Source organism: Hordeum vulgare, chromosome 1H (genome assembly GCF_904849725.1).
Source record: "Hordeum vulgare subsp. vulgare chromosome 1H, MorexV3_pseudomolecules_assembly, whole genome shotgun sequence".
NCBI classification, from domain to species: Eukaryota; Viridiplantae; Streptophyta; class Magnoliopsida; order Poales; family Poaceae; genus Hordeum; species Hordeum vulgare.
This window is the reverse complement of record NC_058518.1, coordinates 56,667,498-56,690,073: the sequence shown is the minus strand read 5'-3', so window position 1 is coordinate 56,690,073 and position 22,576 is coordinate 56,667,498.

The window sequence follows — 22,576 nt, the reverse complement described above, 5'->3', positions numbered from 1 at the left end:
GGCCTTGCCTTGGGGCTCAAGGAGCCCCAAGGGGGTCGGCCGAGTCCAAGGGGGAGGACTCCCCCCCCCCCAAACCGAGTTGGACTAGGTTTGGTGGGAGGGAGTCCCCCTTCCTTCCCACCTCCTCCCTTTTTTTTCTTTCTCTCTTGATTTTCTTCTCCTTGGCACATAGGGCACTTGTGGGCTGTCCCACCAGCCCACTAAGGGCTGGTGTGGCTCCCCCAATGCCTATGGGCTTCCCCGGGGTGGGTTGCCCCCCCCCCCCCCCGGTGAACTCCCGGAACCCATTCGTCATTCCCGGTACATTCCCGGTAACTCCGAAAACCTTCCGGTAATCAAATGAGGTCATCCTATATATCAATCTTCGTTTCCGGACCATTCCGGAAACCCTCGTGACGTCCGTGATCTCATCCGGGACTCCGAACAACATTCGGTAACCAACCATATAACTCAAATACGCATAAAACAACGTCGAACCTTAAGTGTGCAGACCCTGCGGGTTCGAGAACTATGTAGACATGACCTGAGAGACTCCTCGGTCAATATCCAATAGCGGGACCTGGATGCCCATATTGGATCCTACATATTCTACGAAGATCTTATCGTTTGAACCTCAGTGCCAAGGATTCGTATAATCCCGTATGTCATTCCCTTTGTCCTTCGGTATGTTACTTGCCCGAGATTCGATCGTCAGTATCCGCATACCTATTTCAATCTCGTTTACCGGCAAGTCTCTTTACTCGTTCCGTAATACAAGTTCCCGCAACTTACACTAAGTTACATTGCTTGCAAGGCTTGTGTGTGATGTTGTATTACCGAGTGGGCCCCGAGATACCTCTCCGTCAGACGGAGTGACAAATCCCAGTCTTGATCCATACTAACTCAACTAACACCTTCGGAGATACCTGTAGAGCATCTTTATAGTCACCCAGTTACGTTGCGATGTTTGATACACACAAAGCATTCCTCCGGTGTCAGTGAGTTATATGATCTCATGGTCATAGGAATAAATACTTGACACGCAGAAAACAGTAGCAACAAAATGACATGATCAACATGCTACGTCTATTAGTTTGGGTCTAGTCCATCACGTGATTCTCCCAATGACGTGATCCAGTTATCAAGCAACAACACCTTGTTCATAACCAGAAGACACTGACTATCATTGATCAACTGGCTAGCCAACTAGAGGCATGCTAGGGACGGTGTTTTGTTTATGTATCCACACATGTAAATGAGTCTTCATTCAATACAATTATAGCATGGATAATAAACTATTATCTCGATACAGGAATTATAATAATAACCATATTTATTATTGCCTCTAGGGCATAATTCCAACAGTCTCCCACTTGCACTAGAGTCAATAATCCAGCCCTCACATCACCATGTGAATTACATTGTAATAAATCTAACACCCATACAGTTCTGGTGTCGATCATGTTTTGGCCGTGGAAGAGGTTTAGTCAGCGGGTTTGCTACATTCAGATCCGTGTGCACTTTGCATATATTTACGTCCTCTTCCTCGACGTAGTCGCGGATGAGGTTGAAGCGTCGTTTGATGTGTCTGGTCTTCTTGTGAAACCGTGGTTCCTTTGCTAAGGCAATGGCACCCGTGTTATCACAGAACAAGGTTATTGGATCCAGTGCACTTGGCACCACTCCAAGATCCGTCATGAACTGCTTCATCCAGACACCCTCCTTAGCCGCCTCCGAGGGAGCCATGTACTCCGCTTCACATGTAGAATCTGCTACGACGCTTTGCTTGGAACTGCACCAGCTTACTGCACCCCCATTAAGAATAAATACGTATCCGGTTTGCGACTTAGAGTCGTCCGGATCTGTGTCAAAGCTTGCATCGACGTAACCTTTTACGGCGAGCTCTTTGTCACCTCCATACACGAGAAACATCTCCTTAGTCCTTTTCAGGTACTTCAGGATATTTTTGACCGCTGTCCAGTGATCCACTCCTGGATTACTCTGGAACCTACCTGCCATACTTATGGCCAGGCTAACATCCGGTCTAGTGCACAGCATCGCATACATGATAGAACCTATGGCTGAAGCATAGGGGACGGAGCGCATATGCTCTCTATCTTCATCAGTTGCTGGGCACTGAGTCTTACTCAATCTCGTACCTTGTAAAACTGGCAAGAACCCTTTCTTGGACTGTTCCATTTTGAACCTTTTCAAAACTTTATCAAGGTATGTGCTTTGTGAAAGTCCTATCAGGCGTTTTGATCTATCCCTATAGATCTTAATGCCTAGAATGTAAGCAGCTTCTCCTAGGTCCTTCATAGAGAAACTTTTATTCAAGTAACCTTTTATGCTCTCCAAAATCTCTACGTTGTTTCCAATCAGTAATATGTCATCCACATATAATATTAGAAACGCCACAGAGCTCCCGCTCACTTTCTTGTAAATACAAGATTCTCCAACCACTTGTATAAACCCAAATGCCTTGATCACCTCATCAAAGCGTTTGTTCCAACTCCGAGATGCTTGCACCAGTCCATAAATGGATCGCTGGAGATTGCACACCTTGTTAGCATTCTTAGGATCGACAAAACCTTCGGGTTGCATCATATACAACTCTTCCTTAAGGAAACCGTTAAGAAACGCCGTTTTGACATCCATCTGCCAGATTTCATAATCGAAAAATGCAGCTATTGCTAACATGATTCTGACGGACTTAAGCATTTCTACGGGTGAGAAAGTCTCATCGTAGTCAATTCCTGGAACTTGTGAAAAACCCTTTGCCACAAGTCGAGCTTTATAAACGGTCACATTACCGTCAGCGTCCGTCTTCTTCTTAAAGATCCATTTGTTCTGAATAGTCTTGCGGCCCTCAGGTAGTATCTCCAAAGTCCACACTTTGTTCTCATACATGGATCCTATCTCGGATTTCATGGCTTCTAGCCATTTGTTGGAATCTGGGCCCACCATTGCTTCCTCATAATTTGCAGGTTCATTGTTGTCCAACAACATGATTGATAAGACGGGATTACCGTACCACTCTGGAGCAGCGCGTGATCTCGTCGACCTGCGTGGTTCAACAGAAACTTGAACTGGAGTTTCATGATCATCATCATCAACTTCCTCCTCAACTGGCGTCGCAACGACAGAGGTTTCCCCTTGCCCTACGCCACCATCCAGAGGGATGAGAGGTTCGACAACCTCGTCAAGTTCTATCTTCCTCCCACTCAATTCTCTCGAGAGAAACTCCTTCTCGAGAAAAGTTCCGTTCTTAGCAACAAACACTTTGCCCTCGGATTTGAGATAGAAGGTGTACCCAACTGTCTCTTTTGGGTAACCTATGAAGACGCATTTTTCCGCTTTGGGTTCCAGCTTTTCAGGCTGAAGCTTTTTGACATAAGCATCACATTCCCAAACTTTAAGAAACGACAACTTTGGCCTTTTGCCATACCACAGTTCGTATGGTGTCATCTCAACGGATTTTGATGATGCCCTATTTAAAGTGAATGCAGCTGTTTCTAATGCATAACCCCAAAATGATAACGGCAAATCAGTAAGAGACATCATAGATCGCACCATCTCTAACAAAGTACGATTACGACGTTCGGACACACCATTACGCTGTGGTGTTCCAGGCGGTGTTAACTGTGAAATAATTCCACATTGTCTTAAGTGAGCACCAAACTCGAAACTCAGATATTCACCCGCACGATCAGACCGTAGGAACTTGATCTTCTTGTCACGATGATTTTCCACTTCACTCTGAAATTGCTTGAACTTTTCAAATGTTTCAGACTTGTGTTTCATCAAGTAGACATAACCATATCTACTTAAATCGTCAGTGAAGGTGAGAAAATAACGATATCCGCCGCGTGCCTCCACGCTCATTGGACCACACACATCGGTATGTATGATTTCCAACAAGTCACTTGCACGCTCCATTGTTCCGGAGAACGGAGTCTTAGTCATCTTGCCCATGAGGCATGGTTCGCACGTGTCAAGTGAATCAAAGTCAAGTGACTCCAAAAGTCCATCAGCATGGAGTTTCTTCATGCGCTTTACACCAATATGACCCAAGCGGCAGTGCCACAAAAATATGGCGCTATCATTGTTTACTCTAACTCTTTTGGTCTCAATGTTATGTATATGTGTATCGCTATCAAGATTCAATATGAACAATCCTCTCACATTCGGTGCATGACCATAAAAGATGTTACTCATAGAAATAGAACAACCATTATTCTCAGACTTAAAAGAGTAACCGTCTCGCAATAAACAAGATCCCGATATAATGTTCATGCTCAACGCAGGCACTAAATAACAATGATTTAAGTTCATCACTAATCCCGATGGTAGCCGAAGTGACACTGTGCCGACGGCGATTGCATCAACCTTGGAACCATTTCCTACGCGCATCGTCACTTCGTCTTTCGCCAGCCTTCGTCTATTCCGCAGTTCCTGCTTCGAGTTGCAAATGTGAGCAACAGAACCGGTATCGAATACCCAGGCACTACTACGAGAGCCGGTTAAGTACACATCAATAACATGTATATCAAATATACCTGATTTTTTTTGCCCGCCTTCTTATCTGCCAGATACTTGGGGCAATTGCGCTTCCAGTGACCCATACCCTTGCAATAGAAACACTCCGTTTCAGGCTTAGGTCCAGCTTTGGGTTTCTTCGGCGGATTGGCAACAGGCTTGCCACTCTTCTTCGAATAGCCCTTCTTGCTTTTGCCGTTTCTCTTGAAACTAGTGGTCTTATTCACCATCAACACTTGATGCTCTTTACGGAGTTCAGACTCTGCGACTTTCAACATCGCAAACAACTCGCCGGGAGACTTGTTCATCCCTTGCATGTTGTAGTTCAACACAAAGCCTTTGTAGCTTGGCGGCAGTGATTGAAGGATTCTGTCAGTGATAGCTTCTTGCGGGAGTTCAATCCCCATATCAGCTAGACGGTTTGAGTACCCAGACATTTTGAGCACATGTTCACTGACAGACGAGTTTTCCTCCATCTTGCAAGCATAGAATTTATCGGAGGTCTCATACCTCTCGATCCGGGCGTTCTTCTGAAAGATAAACTCCAACTCCTGGAACATCTCAAATGCTCCATGACGCTCAAAGCGACGTTGAAGTCCCGGTTCTAAGCCATACAAGACTGCACATTGAACTATTGAGTAGTCCTCCTTACGTGCTAACCAAGCGTTCTTAACATCCTGATCAGCCGTAGCGGGTGGTTCATCTCCTAGCGCAGCAATAAGGACATAATCCTTCTTCCCAGCTTGTAAGATTAGCTTAAGATTACGAGCCCAGTCTACAAAGTTGCTTCCATCATCTTTCAACTTAGCTTTCTCTAGGAACGTATTAAAATTCAGGATGACAATCGCGTGAGCCATGATCTACAACACAAATATATTCAAAGTGGACTTAGACTAGGTTCAAGATAATTAGAGTTCAACTTAATCAAATTATATGCTAAACTCCACTCAAAAAGTACATCTCTCTAGTCATTTGAGTGGTTCATGATCCACTTACACTATCCCAAGTCCGATCATCACAAGAGTTGGGTATAGTTTCAGTGGTAAGCATCCGTATGCTAATCATATCAACTATATGATTCACGATCGACCTTTCGGTCTCATGTGTTCCGAGGCCATGTCTGCACATGCTAGGCTCGTCAAGCTTAACCCGTGTGTTCCGCGTGCGCAACTGTTTTGCACCCGTTGTATGTGAACGTTGAGTCTATCACACCCGATCATCACGTGGTGTCTCGAAACGACGAACTGTAGCAACGGTGCACAGTCAGGGAGAACACAATTTCGTCTTGAAATTTTAGTGAGAGATCACCTCATAATGCTACCGTCGTTCTAAGCAAAATAAGGTGCATAAAAGGATTAACATCACATGCAATTCATAAGTGACATGATATGGCCATCATCACGTGCTTCTTGATCTCCATCACCAAAGCACCGGCACTATCTTCTTGTCACCGGCGCCACACCATGACCATCCATCAACGTGTTGCCATCGGGGTTGTCGTGCTACTTATGCTATTACTACTAAAGCTACATCCTAGCAAAATAGTAAACGCATCTGCAAGCACAAACGTTAGTATAAAGACAACCCTATGGCTCCTGCCGGTTGCCGTACCATCGACGTGCAAGTCGATATTTCTATTACAACATGATCATCTCATACATCCAATATATCACATCACATTGTTTGCCATATCACATCACAAGCATACCCTGCAAAAACAAGTTAGACGTCCTCTAATTTTGTTGTTGCATGTTTTACGTGGTGACCAAGGGCATCTAGTTGGATCGCATCTTACTTACGCAAACACCACAACGGAAATATATGAGTTGCTATTTAACCTCATCCAAGGACCTCCTCGGTCAAATCCGATTCAACTAAATTTGGAGAAACCGTCACTTGCCAGTCATCTTTGAGCAAAGGGGGTTACTCGTAACGATGAAACCAGTCTCTCGTAAGCGTACGAGTAATGTCGGTCCAAACCGCTTCAATCCAACAATACCGCAGAATCAAGAAAAGACTAAGGAGGGCAGCAAAATGCACATCACCGCCCACAAAAACTTTTGTGTTCTACTCGAGAAGACATCTACGCATGAACCTAGCTCATGATGCCACTGTTGGGGAACGTCGCATGGGAAACAAAAAATTTCCTACGCGCACGAAGACCTATCATGGTGATGTCCATCTACGAGAGGGGATGAGTGATCTACGTACCCTTGTAGACCGTACAGCAGAAGCGTTAGAGAACGCGGTTGATGTAGTGGAACGTCCTCACGTCCCTCGATCCGCCCCGCGAACAATCCCGCGATCAGTCCCACGATCTAGTACCGAACGGACGGCACCTCCGCGTTCAGCACACGTACAGCTCGACGATGATCTCGGCCTTCTTGATCCAGCAAGAGAGACGGAGAGGTAGAAGAGTTCTCCGGCAGCATGACGGCGCTCCGGAGGTTGGTGATGACCTTGTCTCAGCAGGGCTCCGCCCGAGCTCCGCAGAAACGCGATCTAGAGGAAAAACCGTGGAGGTATGTGGTCGGGCTGCCGTGGAAAAGTCGTCTCAAATCAGCCCTAAAACCTCCGTATATATAGGTGGGAGGGAGGGGGCCTTGCCTTGGGGCTCAAGGAGCCCCAAGGGGGTTGGCCGAGTCCAAGGGGGAGGACTCTCCCCCCCCCCCCAAACGAGTTGGACTAGGTTTGGTGGGAGGGAGTCCCCCTTCCTTCCCACCTCCTCCCTTTTTTGGTTTCTTTCTCTCTTGATTTTCTTCTCCTTGGCGCATAGGGCACTTGTGGGATGTCCCACCAGCCCACTAAGGGCTGGTGTGGCTCCCCCAATGCCTATGGGCTTCCCCGGGGTGGGTTGCCCCCCCCCCCCCCGGTGAACTCCCGGAACCCATTCGTCATTCCCGGTATATTCCCGGTAACTCCGAAAACCTTCCGGTAATCAAATGAGGTCATCCTATATATCAATCTTCGTTTCCGGACCATTCCAGAAACCCTCATGACGTCCGTGATCTCATCCGGGACTCCGAACAACATTCGGTAACCCACCATATAACTCAAATACGCATAAAACAACGTCGAACCTTAAGTGTGCAGACCCTGCGGGTTCGAGAACTATGTAGACATGACCCGAGAGACTCCTCGGTCAATATCCAATAGCGGGACCTGGATGCCCATATTGGATCCTACATATTCTACGAAGATCTTATCGTTTGAACCTCAGTGCCAAGGATTCGTATAATCTCGTATGTCATTCCCTTTGTCCTTCGGTATGTTACTTGCCCGAGATTCGATCGTCAGTATCCGCATACCTATTTCAATCTCGTTTACCGGCAAGTCTCTTTACTCGTTCTGTAATACAAGATCCCGCAACTTACACTAAGTTACATTGCTTGCAAGGCTTGTGTGTGATGTTGTATTACCGAGTGGGCCCCGAGATACCTCTCCGTCACACGGAGTGACAAATCCCAGTCTTGATCCATACTAACTCAACTAACACCTTCGGAGATACCTGTAGAGCATCTTTATAGTCACCCAATTACGTTGCGACGTTTGATACACACAAAGCATTCCTCCGGTGTCAGTGAGTTATATGATCTCATGGTCATAGGAATAAATACTTGACACGTAGAAAACAGTAGCAACAAAATGACACGATCAACATGCTACGTCTATTAGTTTGGGTCTAGTCCATCACGTGATTCTCCCAATGACGTGATCCAGTTATCAAGCAACAACACCTTGTTCATAATCAGAAGACACTGACTATCATTGATCAACTGGCTAGCCAACTAGAGGCATGCTAGGGATGGTGTTTTGTCTATGTATCCACACATGTAAATGAGTCTTCATTCAATACAATTATAGCATGGATAATAAACTATTATCTTGATACAGGAATTATAATAATAACCATATTTATTATTGCCTCTAGGGCATAATTCCAACAAAAATATATTTTATGTTGTCAAATAATAAATTCCTTGGGAAGTGTTTGTTTGAATGGTACGCATGGATACGGCTAGCCGTGGAATGTGAAAGAATGGTGGAAAAAAGATAAAATTTATTTTCAGCTTGGGAACCGCCTATAATTTTTTTAGCATGGAGGATATTGGAAACTCTTAGTCGTTCTCGTTGAGAGGAAAAGCATACCACCTAAAAAAAATTATCTCTAAGTTTTTCACTTTGAGCTCTCGCACTTCTACAAATCCCTCCTTCCCTCTGCAAAGGGCATGTCTGTTTACTTTATGCAATTTTTATTTTGAATTTGAGTCTCCATCTTCTCTTATAAAGCACCAACTAAGGAACACCATTATCATACTTGAGCATTGGATGTAGTTAATACTTGAGTGTGTTGCATGAATGGATCAATGATAGAGCATGATGGGCTAGAGATAATGTTCTTTAGCATTGATATTTCGAAAGACTTTGTTGCTTGTTGATATCCTTGAGTATTGAAATTTTCATGTCAAATTATAGACTATTGCTTTCATCTACAAGTCCATATGACCATGCTGAAAAGAAAAAGAATATGATGAACATGTGAGGCACCATTCCACATAAAAAATTCTGTTTTTATCATTTACCTACTCGAGGACAAGCAGGAATTAAGCTTGGGGATGCTGATATGTCTCCAACGTATCTATAATTTTGATTTTTCCATGTTGTTATATTATCATTTTTGGATATTTTATAATCATTTTATAGCAACTTTATATCATTTTTTGGGACTAACCTATTGACATAGTGCCTAGTGTCAGTCGTTGTTTTTTGCTAATTTTTTCTTTGCATAAAATCCATATCAGATGAGGTCCAATTTCAACGAAACTTTATGAAGATATTTTTGGACCAGAAGGAAACTTGGGAGCCAAAAATGAGCAGCAGATGAGGCCCAGGAGGCCCACTAGACATCAGGGCGCGCCAGAGGCCCCTCGCACGACCTAGTGTCTAGTGGGGCCCTCGGGCACCTCCTCCACCCCCTTTCAGCTCTATAAATACCCCAATATTTAGAAAACCCTGGAGGAGTCGACGAAAAATCGTTTGAGCAACCGCAAGTTCTAGAGCCTCAAAATCCAATCTAGAGGCCATTCCGAAGAGGATCACGATCACGAAGGGGTTCACCATCCTCATTGGTGCTCCTCCGATGATGCGTGAGTAGTTCATATCAGACCTACAGGTCCGTAGGCAGTAGCTAGATGGCTTTCTCTCTTGTTTTGTTTCTCAATACAATGGTCTATAGGAGATCCTTATGATGCAACTCTTTCTTTTGCGGTGTGTTTTTTGGGATCCGATGAATTGTGAGTTTATGATCATATATATGAAAACATATTCATGTTTGATTATTATAGCCTCGTATTTCTTCTCTGATATTTGGTTTTTGTCTGGCCAACTTGATATTTTATCTTGCAATGGGAAGATGTGCTTTGTGATGGGTTCGATCTTGCGGTGCTCAATCTCAGTGACAGAAAGAGACATGACACGCATGTATCACTTCTATCAAGGATAAAACGATGGGTTCTATTCCTACATGAATAGATCTTGTCTACATCATGTTATCGTTCTTAAGGCATTACTCTGTTTCTCCATGTATTCACTACACTAGATGCATGCTGGATAGCGGTCGATGTGTGGAGTAATAGAAGTAGATGCACGGAGGAGTCGGTCAACTTTTCGTTGACGTGATGCCTATATACATGATCATTGTCTTGAATATCGTCATAATTATTTTCTCTTCTATCAATTGCCCAAGAGTAATTTGTCTACCCACCGTTTTCTATTTCTCGAGAGAAACCACTAGTGAAACCTAAGGCCCCGGGTCTACTTCACATCATCTATTTGCAATCTCTACTTTGCTCTTTGCGTTTCTACTTTATTTGCTCTTCTGTTTTCGGATCTACATTATCAAAAAAACCAAACATACCTTGTTGTGTTCTATTTGCTATCACTCTTATTCGCACCTATCAATCTATCCTTACTTTACCCACTAGGGATTGACAACCCCTCCAAGCGTTGGGTTGCAAGGATTTTCTATTTGTGTGCACGTGTTGCTTACATAGTCTTGTGGATCGTCCTACTGGATTGATACCTTGGTTTCTTAACTGAGGGAAATACTTGTCGTCAATGTGCTACATCACCCTTTAAGCTTGGAAGGAAACCAACGCATCAGCGAGACTAAGCAGGGTTTTGGAACAGGACCTAGCCGAGCTAAAATTAATGGTGCAACAATTTTACTAGAACATGTACACATATGAATGGGTCAAGAGGGAGGAGGAGGTACTAGTGCAAGTACCTTTCAAGGTTACAACAACGATGAATGAAACCCTATGTGCTCCATACACTAGGCATGAAGTGAAGAATGCTTTATTTCAGATGTTTCCAACAAAATCTCCAGGCCCTGACGGTTTCCCGGCGCATTTTTTCCAGAGACATTGGGAGTTATGTGGGGAAGAAATAACAAATGTGGTGATTTGCATTGTGAGAGGGGAGGAGAGTGCAAAATGTATTAATGACACTTTGCCGGTACTCATCCCCAAGGTACAAAATCCGACCCTACTTTCTCAATTTAGTCCGATAAGTTTGTGTAATGTGTTGTACAAGATAGCTTCGAAGGTGGTGGCAAACAGGTTAAAGGGAATCATGCCTGATATTATCTCGGAAGAACAGTCCACCTATGTTCTGGGTAGGCTAATAACAGACAATATCATCAGTGCCTATGAGTGTCTCTTTTATGAAGAGGAACAAATCCAAGGCCAACAACTTTTGCGCTCTTAAGCTAGACATGATGAAGACATATGATAGGATCGAATGGCCATATCTCAAGGCTATCTTGGGCAAGTTGGGCTTTGACCCAGCATGGATTGACATTGTGATGGGCATGGTCAGTTCGGTTTCCTTTTTAGTTCTTTTTATTGGTGAAAAGCTTGATGAATTCAAACCCTCAAGAGGGATTACGCAGGGAGATCCTATTTCCCCTTACCTTTTTTGATTGCAGCAAAGGGCCTCTCATGCCTCCTGAAATTCAGTTCTCAGTCTTCGATGCTTAGTGGGATCAAGGTGGCTCTAACGACACCCGCTGTAAACCATCTCCTATTTGCGGACGACAGTCTGTTGCTTTTCAAATCAAGTGTTGAAGGTGAAAATGAGGTTTCAAACCCGCTTGATTCTTATTGTGCGGCTTCTGGTTAGAGAATAAACCACAAGAAATCATCCATATTTTTCAGCAGAGGGTGCCCCCAAACTCTGAGACAAATCGTGAAGAATGCCCTTAATGTCGAGAATGAATCCTTAAGTGATAGATATCTAGGGATGACAACTAACGTTGGGCAATCCAAAAATGGCACCTTCTGGTATCTAAGGGATGGAGTATGCGAGAAGATACAAGGGTAGATGGATAAACCGCTCTCAGCTGCAAGGAAAGAAGTTTTGATTAAATTGGTTGCCCATGCTATTTCGATATTCTCATTGTCTTGTTTCGGGTTACCTAGAGGACTATGCGAAAACATCACCTCCATGATACGTCAATTTTGGTGGGGTATCAAAGAAGGCAAGAGGAGAGCGTGTTGGGTCGCTTGGAACGATATGACTGTTGGGGAACGTCGCATGGGAAACAAAAAATTTCCTCCGCACACGAAGACCTATCATGGTGATGTCCATCTACGAGAGGGGATGTTCGATCTACGTACCCTTGTAGACCGTACAGCAGAAGCGTTAGTGAACGCGGTTGATGTAGTGGGACGTCCTCACGTCCCTCGATCCGCCCTGCGAACCGTCCCGCGATCAGTCCCACGATCTAGTGCCGAACGGACGGCACCTCCGCGTTCAGCACACGTACAGCTCGACGATGATCTCGGCCTTCTTGATCCAGCAAGAGAGACGGAGAGGTAGAATAGTTTTCCGGCAGCGTGACGGCGCTCCGGAGGTTGGTGATGATCTTATCTCAGCAGGGCTCCGCATGAGCTCCGCAGAAACGTGATCTAGAGGTAAAACCGTGGAGATATGTGGTCGGGCTGCCGTGGCAAAGTTGTCTCAAATCAGCCCTAAAACCTCCGTATATATAGGGGGAGGAGGGGGAGCCTTGCCTTGGGGTCCAAGGACTCCCAAGGGGGTCGGCCGAGCCAAGGGGGGCAACCCTCCCCTTCCAAACCGAGTCCAACTAGGTTTGGAAGGAGGAGTCCTTCCCCCTTTTCCCACCTCCTCTTTTTTTTCTCTTTGATTTTCTTCCTATGGCGCATAGGGCCTTCTTGGGCTGTCCCACCAGCCCACTAAGGTCTGGTGCGCCACCCCCAAGGCCTATGGGCTTCCCCGGGGTGGGTTGCCCCCCCGGTGAACCCCCGGAACCCATTCGTCATTCCCGGTACATTCCCGGTAACTCCGAAAACCTTCCGGTAATCAAATGAGGTCATCCTATATATTAATCTTCGTTTCCGGACCATTCCGGAAACCCTCGTGACGTCCGTGATCTCATCCGGGACTCCGAACAACATTCGGTAACCAACCATATAACTCAAATACGCATAAAACAACGTCGAACCTTAAGTGTGCAGACCCTGCGGGTTCGAGAACTATGTAGACATGACCCGAGAGACTCCTCGGTCAATATCCAATAGCGGGACCTGGATGCCCATATTGGATCCTACATATTCTACGAAGATCTTATCGTTTGGACCTCAGTGCCAAGGATTCATATAATCCCGTATGTCATTCCCTTTGTCCTTCGGTATGTTACTTGCCCGAGATTCGATCGTCAGTATCCGCATACCTATTTCAATCTAGTTTACTGGCAAGTCTCTTTACTCGTTCCGTAATACAAGATCCCGTAACTTACACTAAGTCACATTGCTTGCAAGGCTTGTGTGTGATGTTGTATTACCGAGTGGGCCCCGAGATACCTCTCCGTCACACGGAGTGACAAATCCCAGTCTCGATCCATACTAACTCAATGAACACCTTCGGAGATACCTGTAGAGCATCTTTATAGTCACCCAGTTACGTTGCACTTGGCACCACTCCAAGATCCGTCATGAACTGCTTCATCCAGACACCCTCCTTAGCCGCCTCCGAGGCAGCCATGTACTCCGCTTCACATGTAGAATCTGCTACGACGCTCTGCTTGGAACTGCACCAGCTTACCGCACCCCCATTAAGAATAAATACGTATCCGGTTTGCGACTTAGAGTCGTCCGGATCTGTGTCAAAGCTTGCATCGACGTAACCTTTTACGGCGAGCTCTTCGTCACCTCCATACACGAGAAACATATCCTTAGTCCTTTTCAGCTACTTCAGGATATTCTTGACCGCCGTCCAGTGTTCCACTCCTGGATTACTCTGGAACCTACCTGCCATACTTATGTCCAGGCTAACGTCCGGTCTAGTGCACAACATTGCATACATGATAGAACCTATGGCTGAAGCATAGGGGACGGTGCTCATATGCTCTCTATCCTCATCAGTTGCTGGGCACTGAGTCTTACTCAATCTCGTACCTTGTAAAACTGGCAGGAACCCTTTCTTGGACTATTCCATTTTGAACATCTTCAAAACTTTATCAAGGTATGTGCTTTGTGAAAGTCCTATCAGGCGTTTTGATCTATCCGTGTAGATCTTAATGCCTAGAATGTAAGCAGCTTCTCCTAGGTCCTTCATAGAGAAACTTTTATTTAAGTAATCCTTTATGCTCTCCAAAAACTCTACGTTGTTTCCAATCAGCAATATGTCATCCACATATAATATTAGAAATGCCACAGAGCTCCCACTCACTTTCTTGTAAATACAAGATTCTCCAACCACTTGTATAACCCAAATGCTTTGATCACCTCATCAAAGCGTTTGTTCCAACTCCGAGATGCTTGCACCAGTTCATAAATGGATCGCTCGAGCTTGCACACTTTGTTACTTCCTCCGTCTCGGTGCATTAGGCATCTTACGAAAATCAAATAATCCCAAAACACTAAGGCACATTAGAGTAGTACTAGTTGCATGCATATTAATTAGACCACATCTATTAATTGAAAGACCAATGCATGCAATTTATGCGGCATACTTTTTGAATTTCAAGAGGTATTCTAATTAATAGCACGTTTTCAATTGAGAAAGGAATGGTGTGATTGGCTTCCTCTGCAATTTAATTTTCTTCTCCTACCCAATCTATGTGTGCCTAGGTTGCAGTGCACCTCCTAAAATGCCTAATGCACCGAGACGGAGGGAGTAGCATTCTTAGGATCACAAAACCTTCGGGTTGCATCATATACAACTCTTCCTTAAGGAAACCGTTAAGGAACGCCGTTTTGACATCCATCTGCCAGATTTCATAATCGAAAAATGCAGCTATTGCTAACATGATTCTGACGGACTTAAGCATCGCTACGGATGAGAATGTCTCATCGTAGTCAACTCCTTGAACTTGTGAAAAACCCTTTGCCACAAGTCGAGCTTTATAAACGGTCACATTTCCGTCAGCGTCCGTCTTCCTCTTAAAGATCCATTTGTTCTGAATAGCCTTGCGGCCCTCAGGTAGTACTTCCAAAGTCCACACTTTGTTCTCATACATGGATCCTATCTCGGACTTCATGGCTTCTAGCCATTTGTTGGAATCTGGGCCCACCATTGCTTCTTCATAATTTGCAGGTTCATTGTTGTCTAACAACATGATTGACAAGAAGGGATTACTGTACCACTCTGGAGCAGCACGTGGTCTCGTCGACCTGCGTGGTTCGACAGAAACTTGAACCGGAGTTTCATGATCATCATCATTAACTTCCTCCTCAACCGGTGTCGCAACGACAGAGGTTTCCCCTTGCCCTGCGCCACCATCTAGAGGGATGAGAGGTTCGACAACCTCATCAAGTTCTATCTTCCTCCCACTCAATTCTCTCGAGAGAAACTCCTTCTCGAGAAAAGCTCTGTTTTTAGCAACAAACACTTTGCCCTCGGATTTGAGATAGAAGGTGTACCCAACTGTCTCTTTTGGGTAACCTATGAAGATGCACTTTTCCGCTTTGGGTTCCAGCTTTTCAGGCTGAAGCTTTTTGACATAAGCATCACATTCCCAAACTTTAAGAAACGACAACTTTGGCCTTTTGCCATACCACAGTTCGTATGGTGTCGTCTCAACGGATTTTGATGGTGCCCTATTTAAAGTGAATGCACCTGTTTCTAATGCATAACCCCAAAACGATAACGGCAGATCGGTAAGAGACATCATAGATCGCACCATCTCTAATAAAGTACGATTACGACGTTCGAACACACCATTACGCTGTGGTGTTCCAGGCGGTGTCAACTGTGAAACAATTCCACATTGTCTTAAGTGAGCACCAAACTCGAAACTCAGATATTCACCCCCACGATCAGACCGTAGGAACTTGATCTTCTTGTTACGATGATTTTCAACTTCACTCTGAAATTGCTTGAACTTTTCAAATGTTTCAGACTTGTGCTTCATTAAGTAGACATAACCATATCTACTCAAATCGTCAGTGAAGGTGAGAAAATAACGATATCCGCCGCGTGCCTCTACGCTCATCGGACCGCACACATCGGTATGTATGATTTCCAACAAGTCACTGGCACGCTCCATTGTTCCGGAGAACGGAGTTTTAGTCATCTTGCCCATGAGGCATGGTTCGCACGTGTCAAGTGAATCAAAGTCAAGTGACTCCAAAAGTCCATCGGCATGGAGTTTCTTCATGCGTTTTACACCAATATGACCTAAGCGGCAGTGCCACAAAAATATGGCGCTATCATTGTTAACTCTAACTCTTTTGGTCTCAATGTTATGTATATGTGTATCACTATCAAGATTCAATATGAACAATCCTCTCACATTGGGTGCATGACCATAAAAGATGTTACTCATAGAAATAGAACAACCATTATTCTCTGACTTAAAAGAGTAACCGTCTCGCAATAAACAAGATCCAGATATAATGTTCATGCTCAACGCAGGCACTAAATAACAATGATTCAAGTTCATAAGTAATCCTGATGGTAACTGAAGTGAAACTATGCCGACGGCGATTGCATCAACCTTGGAACCATTTCCTACGCGCATCGTCACTTCATCTTTCGCCAGCCTTCGTCTATTCCGTAGTTCATGTTTCGAGTTGCAAATATGAGCAACAGAACCGGTATCGAATACCCAGGCACTACTACGAGAGCCGGTTAATTACACATCAATAACATGTATATCAAATATACCTGATTTTTCTTTGGACGCCTTCTTATCTGCCAGATACTTGGGGCAATTGCGCTTCCAGTGACCCATACCCTTGCAATAGTAACACTCCGTTTCAGGTTAGGTCCAGCTTTGGGTTTCTTCGTCGGATTGGCAACAGGCTCGCCTCTCTTCTTCGAATTACCCTTCTTGCATTTGCCGTTTTCTTGAAACTAGTGGTCTTATTCACCATCAACACTTGATGTTCTTTACGGAGTTCAGACTCTGCGACTTTCAGCATCGCAAACAACTCGTCGGGTGACTTGTTCATCCCTTGCATGTTGTAGTTCAACACAAAGCTTTTATAGCTTGGCGGCAGTGATTGAAGGATTCTGTCAGTGATAGCCTCTTGCGGGAGTTCAATCCCCAGCTCAGCCAGACGGTTTGAGTACCCAGACATTTTGAGCACATGTTCAGTGACAGACGAGTTCTCCTCCATCTTGCAAGCATAGAATTTATCGGAGGTCTCATACCTCTCGATTCGGGCGTTCTTCTGAAAGATAAACTTCAACTCCTGGAACATCTCAAATGCTCCATGATGCTCAAAGCGACGTTGAAGTCCCGGTTCTAAGCCATACAAGACTGCACATTGAACTACTGAGTAGTCCTCCTTACGTGCTAACCAAGCGTTCTTAACATCCTGGTTAGCCGTAGCGGGTGGTTCATCTCCTAGCGCAGCATTAAGGACATAATCCTTCTTCCTAGCTTGTAAGATTAGCTTAAGATTACGAGCCCAGTCTACAAAGTTGCTTCCATCATCTTTCAACTTAGCTTTCTCTAGGAATGTATTAAAATTCAAGGTGACTGTCGCGTGAGCCATGATCTACAACACAAATATATTCAAAGTGGACTTAGACTATGTTCAAGATAATTAGAGTTTAACTTAATCAAATTACTCGCTAAACTCCCACTCAAAAAGTACATCTCTCTAGTCATTTGAGTGGTTCATGATCCACTTACACTAGCTCAAGTCCGATCATCACGTGAGTTGAGTATAGTTTCAGTGGTAAGCATCCCTATGCTAATCATATCTTCTATATGATTCATGATTGACCTTTCGGTCTCATGTGTTCCGAGGCCATGTCTGCACATGCTAGGCTCGTCAAGCTTAACCCGAGTGTTCCGCGTGCGCAACTGTTTTGCACCCGTTGTATGTGAACGTTGAGTCTATCACACCCGATCATCACGTGGTGTCTCGAAACGACAAACTGTAGCAACGGTGCACAGTCGGGGAGAACACAATTTCGTCCTGAAATTTTAGTGAGAGATCACCTCATAATGCTACCGTCGTTCTAAGCAAAATAAGGTGCATAAAAGGATTAACATCACATGCAATTCATAAGTGACATGATATGGCCATCATCACGTGTTCCTTGATCTCCATCACCAAGCACCGGCACGATCTTCTTGTCACCGGCGCCACACCATGATCTCCATCAACGTGTCGCCATCGGGGTTGTCGTGCTACTCATGCTATTACTACTAAAGCTACATCCTAGCAAAATAGTAAACGCATCTGCAAGCACAAACGTTAGTTTAAAGACAACCCTATGGCTCCTGCCGGTTGCCGTACCATCGACGTGCAAGTCGATATTATCTATTACAACATGATCATCTCATACATCCAATATATCACATCACATCATTGGCCATATCACATCACAAGCATACCCTGCAAAAACAAGTTAGACGTCCTCTAATTTTGTTGTTGCATGTTTTACGTGGTGACCATGGGTATCTAGTAGGATCGCATCTTACTTACGCAAACACCACAACGGAGATATATGAGTTGCTATTTAACCTCATCCAAGGACCTCCTCGGTCAAATCCGATTCAACTAAAGTTGGAGAAACTGACACTTGCGAGTCATCTTTGAGCAACGGGGTTACTCGTAGCGATGAAACCAGTCTCTCGTAAGCGTACGAGTAATGTCGGTCCAAGCCGCTTCAACCCAACAATACCGCGGAATCAAGAAAAGACTAAGGAGGGTAGCAAAACGCACATCACCGCCCACAGAAACTTTTGTGTTCTACTCGAGAAGACATCTACGCATGAACCTAGCTCATGATGCCACTCTTGGGGAACGTCGCATGGGAAACAAAAAATTTCCTACGCACACGAAGACCTATCATGGTGATGTCCATCTACGAGAGGGGATGTTCGATCTACGTACCCTTGTAGACCGTACAGCAGAAGCGTTAGTGAACGCGGTTGATGTAGTGGGACGTCCTCACGTCCCTCGATCCGCCCTGCGAACCGTCCCGCGATCAGTCCCACGATCTAGTGCCGAACGGACGGCACCTCCGCGTTCAGCACACGTACAGCTCGACGATGATCTCGGCCTTCTTGATCCAGCAAGAGAGACGGAGAGGTAGAATAGTTTTCCGGCAGCGTGACGGCGCTCCGGAGGTTGGTGATGATCTTATCTCAGCAGGGCTCCGCGTGAGCTCCGCAGAAACGTGATCTAGAGGTAAAACCGTGGAGATATGTGGTCGGGCTGCCGTGGCAAAGTTGTCTCAAATCAGCCCTAAAACCTCCGTATATATAGGGGGAGGAGGGGGAGCCTTGCCTTGGGGTCCAAGGACTCCCAAGGGGGTCGGCCGAGCCAAGGGGGGCAACCCTCCCCTTCCAAACCGAGTCCAACTAGGTTTGGAAGGAGGAGTCCTTCCCCCTTTTCCCACCTCCTCTTTTTTTTCTCTTTGATTTTCTTCCTATGGCGCATAGGGCCTTCTTGGGCTGTCCCACCAGCCCACTAAGGGCTGGTGCGCCACCCCCAAGGCCTATGGGCTTCCCCGGGGTGGGTTGCCCCCCCGGTGAACCCCCGGAACCCATTCGTCATTCCCGGTACATTCCCGGTAACTCCGAAAACCTTCCGGTAATCAAATGAGGTCATCCTATATATTAATCTTCGTTTCCGGACCATTCCGGAAACCCTCGTGACGTCCGTGATCTCATCCGGGACTCCGAACAACATTCGGTAACCAACCATATAACTCAAATACGCATAAAACAACGTCGAACCTTAAGTGTGCAGACCCTGCGGGTTCGAGAACTATGTAGACATGACCCGAGAGACTCCTCGGTCAATATCCAATAGCGGGACCTGGATGCCCATATTGGATCCTACATATTCTACGAAGATCTTATCGTTTGAACCTCAGTGCCAAGGATTCATATAATCCCGTATGTCATTCCCTTTGTCCTTCGGTATGTTACTTGCCCGAGATTCGATCGTCAGTATCCGCATACCTATTTCAATCTCGTTTACCGGCAAGTCTCTTTACTCGTTCCGTAATACAAGATCCCGTAACTTACACTAAGTCACATTGCTTGCAAGGCTTGTGTGTGATGTTGTATTACCGAGTGGGCCCCGAGATACCTCTCCGTCACACGGAGTGACAAATCCCAATCTGGTCCATACTAACTCAACGAACACCTTCGGAGATACCTGTAGAGCATCTTTATAGTCATCCAGTTACGTTGCGACGTTTGATACACGCAAAGTATTCCTCCGGTGTCAGTGAGTTATATGATCTCATGGTCATAGGAACAAATACTTGACACGCAGAAAACAGTAGCAACAATATGACACGATCAACACGCTACGTCTATTAGTTTGGGTCTAGTCCATCACGTGATTCTCCTAATGACGTGATCCAGTTATCAAGCAACAACACCTTGTTCATAATCAGAAGACACTGACTATCTTTGATCAACTGGCTAGCCAACTAGAGGCTTGCTAGGGACAGTGTTTTGTCTATGTATCCACACATGTATATATGTCTTCATTCAATACAATTATAGCATGGATAATAAATGATTATCTTGATACAGGAATTATAATAATAACTATATTTATTATTGCCTCTAGGGCATAATTCCAACAATGACACGCCCAAAAAATCTTGGGGGGTCGGCTTCAGGAATCTGAAAGTTTTCCATTTGTCCCTCTTGAGTCACCAAGCATGGAGAGTATTAACAGAACATTCCTCTCTTAGTGCCCGGATACTGGATTCAAAGTACTTTCCCATGACACGTTTTTTGGGATGTGGAATTAGGCTCAAACCCATCACAGATATGGCGGGCGATGGTTAATGGCAGGGATATTCTTCGACAAGGAATTATAAGGAGAAACGACAACGGATCCACCACATATATCTGGGCTCATAACTGGATTTCTAGGGCTGCCATGCTCCGTCTTATTACATCAAGATTAGCTGATCCGCCTAAGCTAGTCTCCGAGCTAATTGGTGCGACCAATGCATCTTGGACCGAAACTCTAGTCAGGCAGGTCTTTGTGCCACCCGACGCTGATGCGATCCTGAAGATTCCTGTATGCACGGGACAGGTTGAAGATTTCTGGTCTTGGTATGAAGATCGGAGAGACCACTTCTCTGTATGCTCAGCACACAATATGATCATCAAGACGAAAATAGAGTGTGAGGGTTGGCTAGACGAGGCTCGGGGGTGTCCAACAGATAAGAGGAAACAAACAACTGGTCCACTATTTGGAAGCTAGAAGTTCCTTCAAAACTGAAACTATTTACTTGGAGGCTAGCAAGGCAATCTCTGCCGACAAGGGACTTGTTGAATCATCAAAATATGGCTGACTCACCGGCGTGTGCGATATGTGGAGCGGAGGACGGTTGGAGGCATAGCCTGCTCACATGCAATATGGCACGATGTGTTTGGGCTCTATCCGATGATCGCTTGGTTGAGACAATGTGCATGAACCAAGAACCGAAGGCCGGGAACTGGTTGTTCGCTTTGAGTGGGACTCTTACGCCGACGAATTTTACAAAAATGTTAGTAATTATATGGGCAATTTGGTGGTCTAGGCAAAAGGCTATTCACGAAGATCTATTTCAAAGCTCGTCAGTGGCGCAGGGGTTTGTCACGTCTTTTATCGAAGAGATTCAGATCCTCGGGAAGGTCCAAACCACAACTGTTCCTTCGGTGCCTCCGGCCAGATCCAATCAATGGAAGGCTCCGCCTCAAAATTATGTGAAGTGCAACGTTGATGCAGCTGTCTCAGCTTCGACTCCGTGGGAGTGGTGTGCCACGATTTTGAAGGTATGTACTTGGGGCTTCACGTATCCTCTTCCCATTCACCAGTGATCCTACAACCTTGGAAGCGTTGGCGGCCAGAGAAGTTTTGGCTCTTGCTTCAAATCTTTATGTCCATCGGGTGGAGGTGGTGTCCGATTGCGGCATCGTAGTCAATGCCATTAAGAATGACAGTGCAACAAGCTATGGAGCAGTTATACAGGAAACTGTGGAGTGGTCTTCTTCTTTTACTTCTGTGAACTTTAGATATGAGTTTAGATCGTCTAATATGGGGGCTCATAATCTCGCAAAGCACGTACTTAAGCTAGGGGTTGGCCGACATGTGTTGTTAGGCCAACCTGGTAACCTTGGTTTCGTCCCTGTAAACATTATGAAAACATCTTAATAAAGCATTATGGGCTAAAAAACACGATCTAGCTCGTACGCACGTGCAATCATGTGCACGAGCACAAGGAAGAGGAGACGCAACTCTCGCGCGGCGGCCACCGAGATCGATCTCCAGACTCTAGCACTCGCGCTGCCGTCCGCCATGGTGTCGCCTCCGCCCCCAACTGCCCCCTGCTATCGGGTTCCCGGCCCCCGCTCTCGCGCGCCACCCCTGTTAGCTGCTTCACTGCCGGCTGCTGAACCTTGCATTCTCATTGATGATTTCCTTGTTCCCCCCTTTCATCCACTTGCACTATGTTATACTTGCATGATTTAATAAACTGCTTCGGACTGAATTTTAATTGAAGCAATGTGCATATATGTATCTACTGATATATCTAGGGTATTGTTGACTCA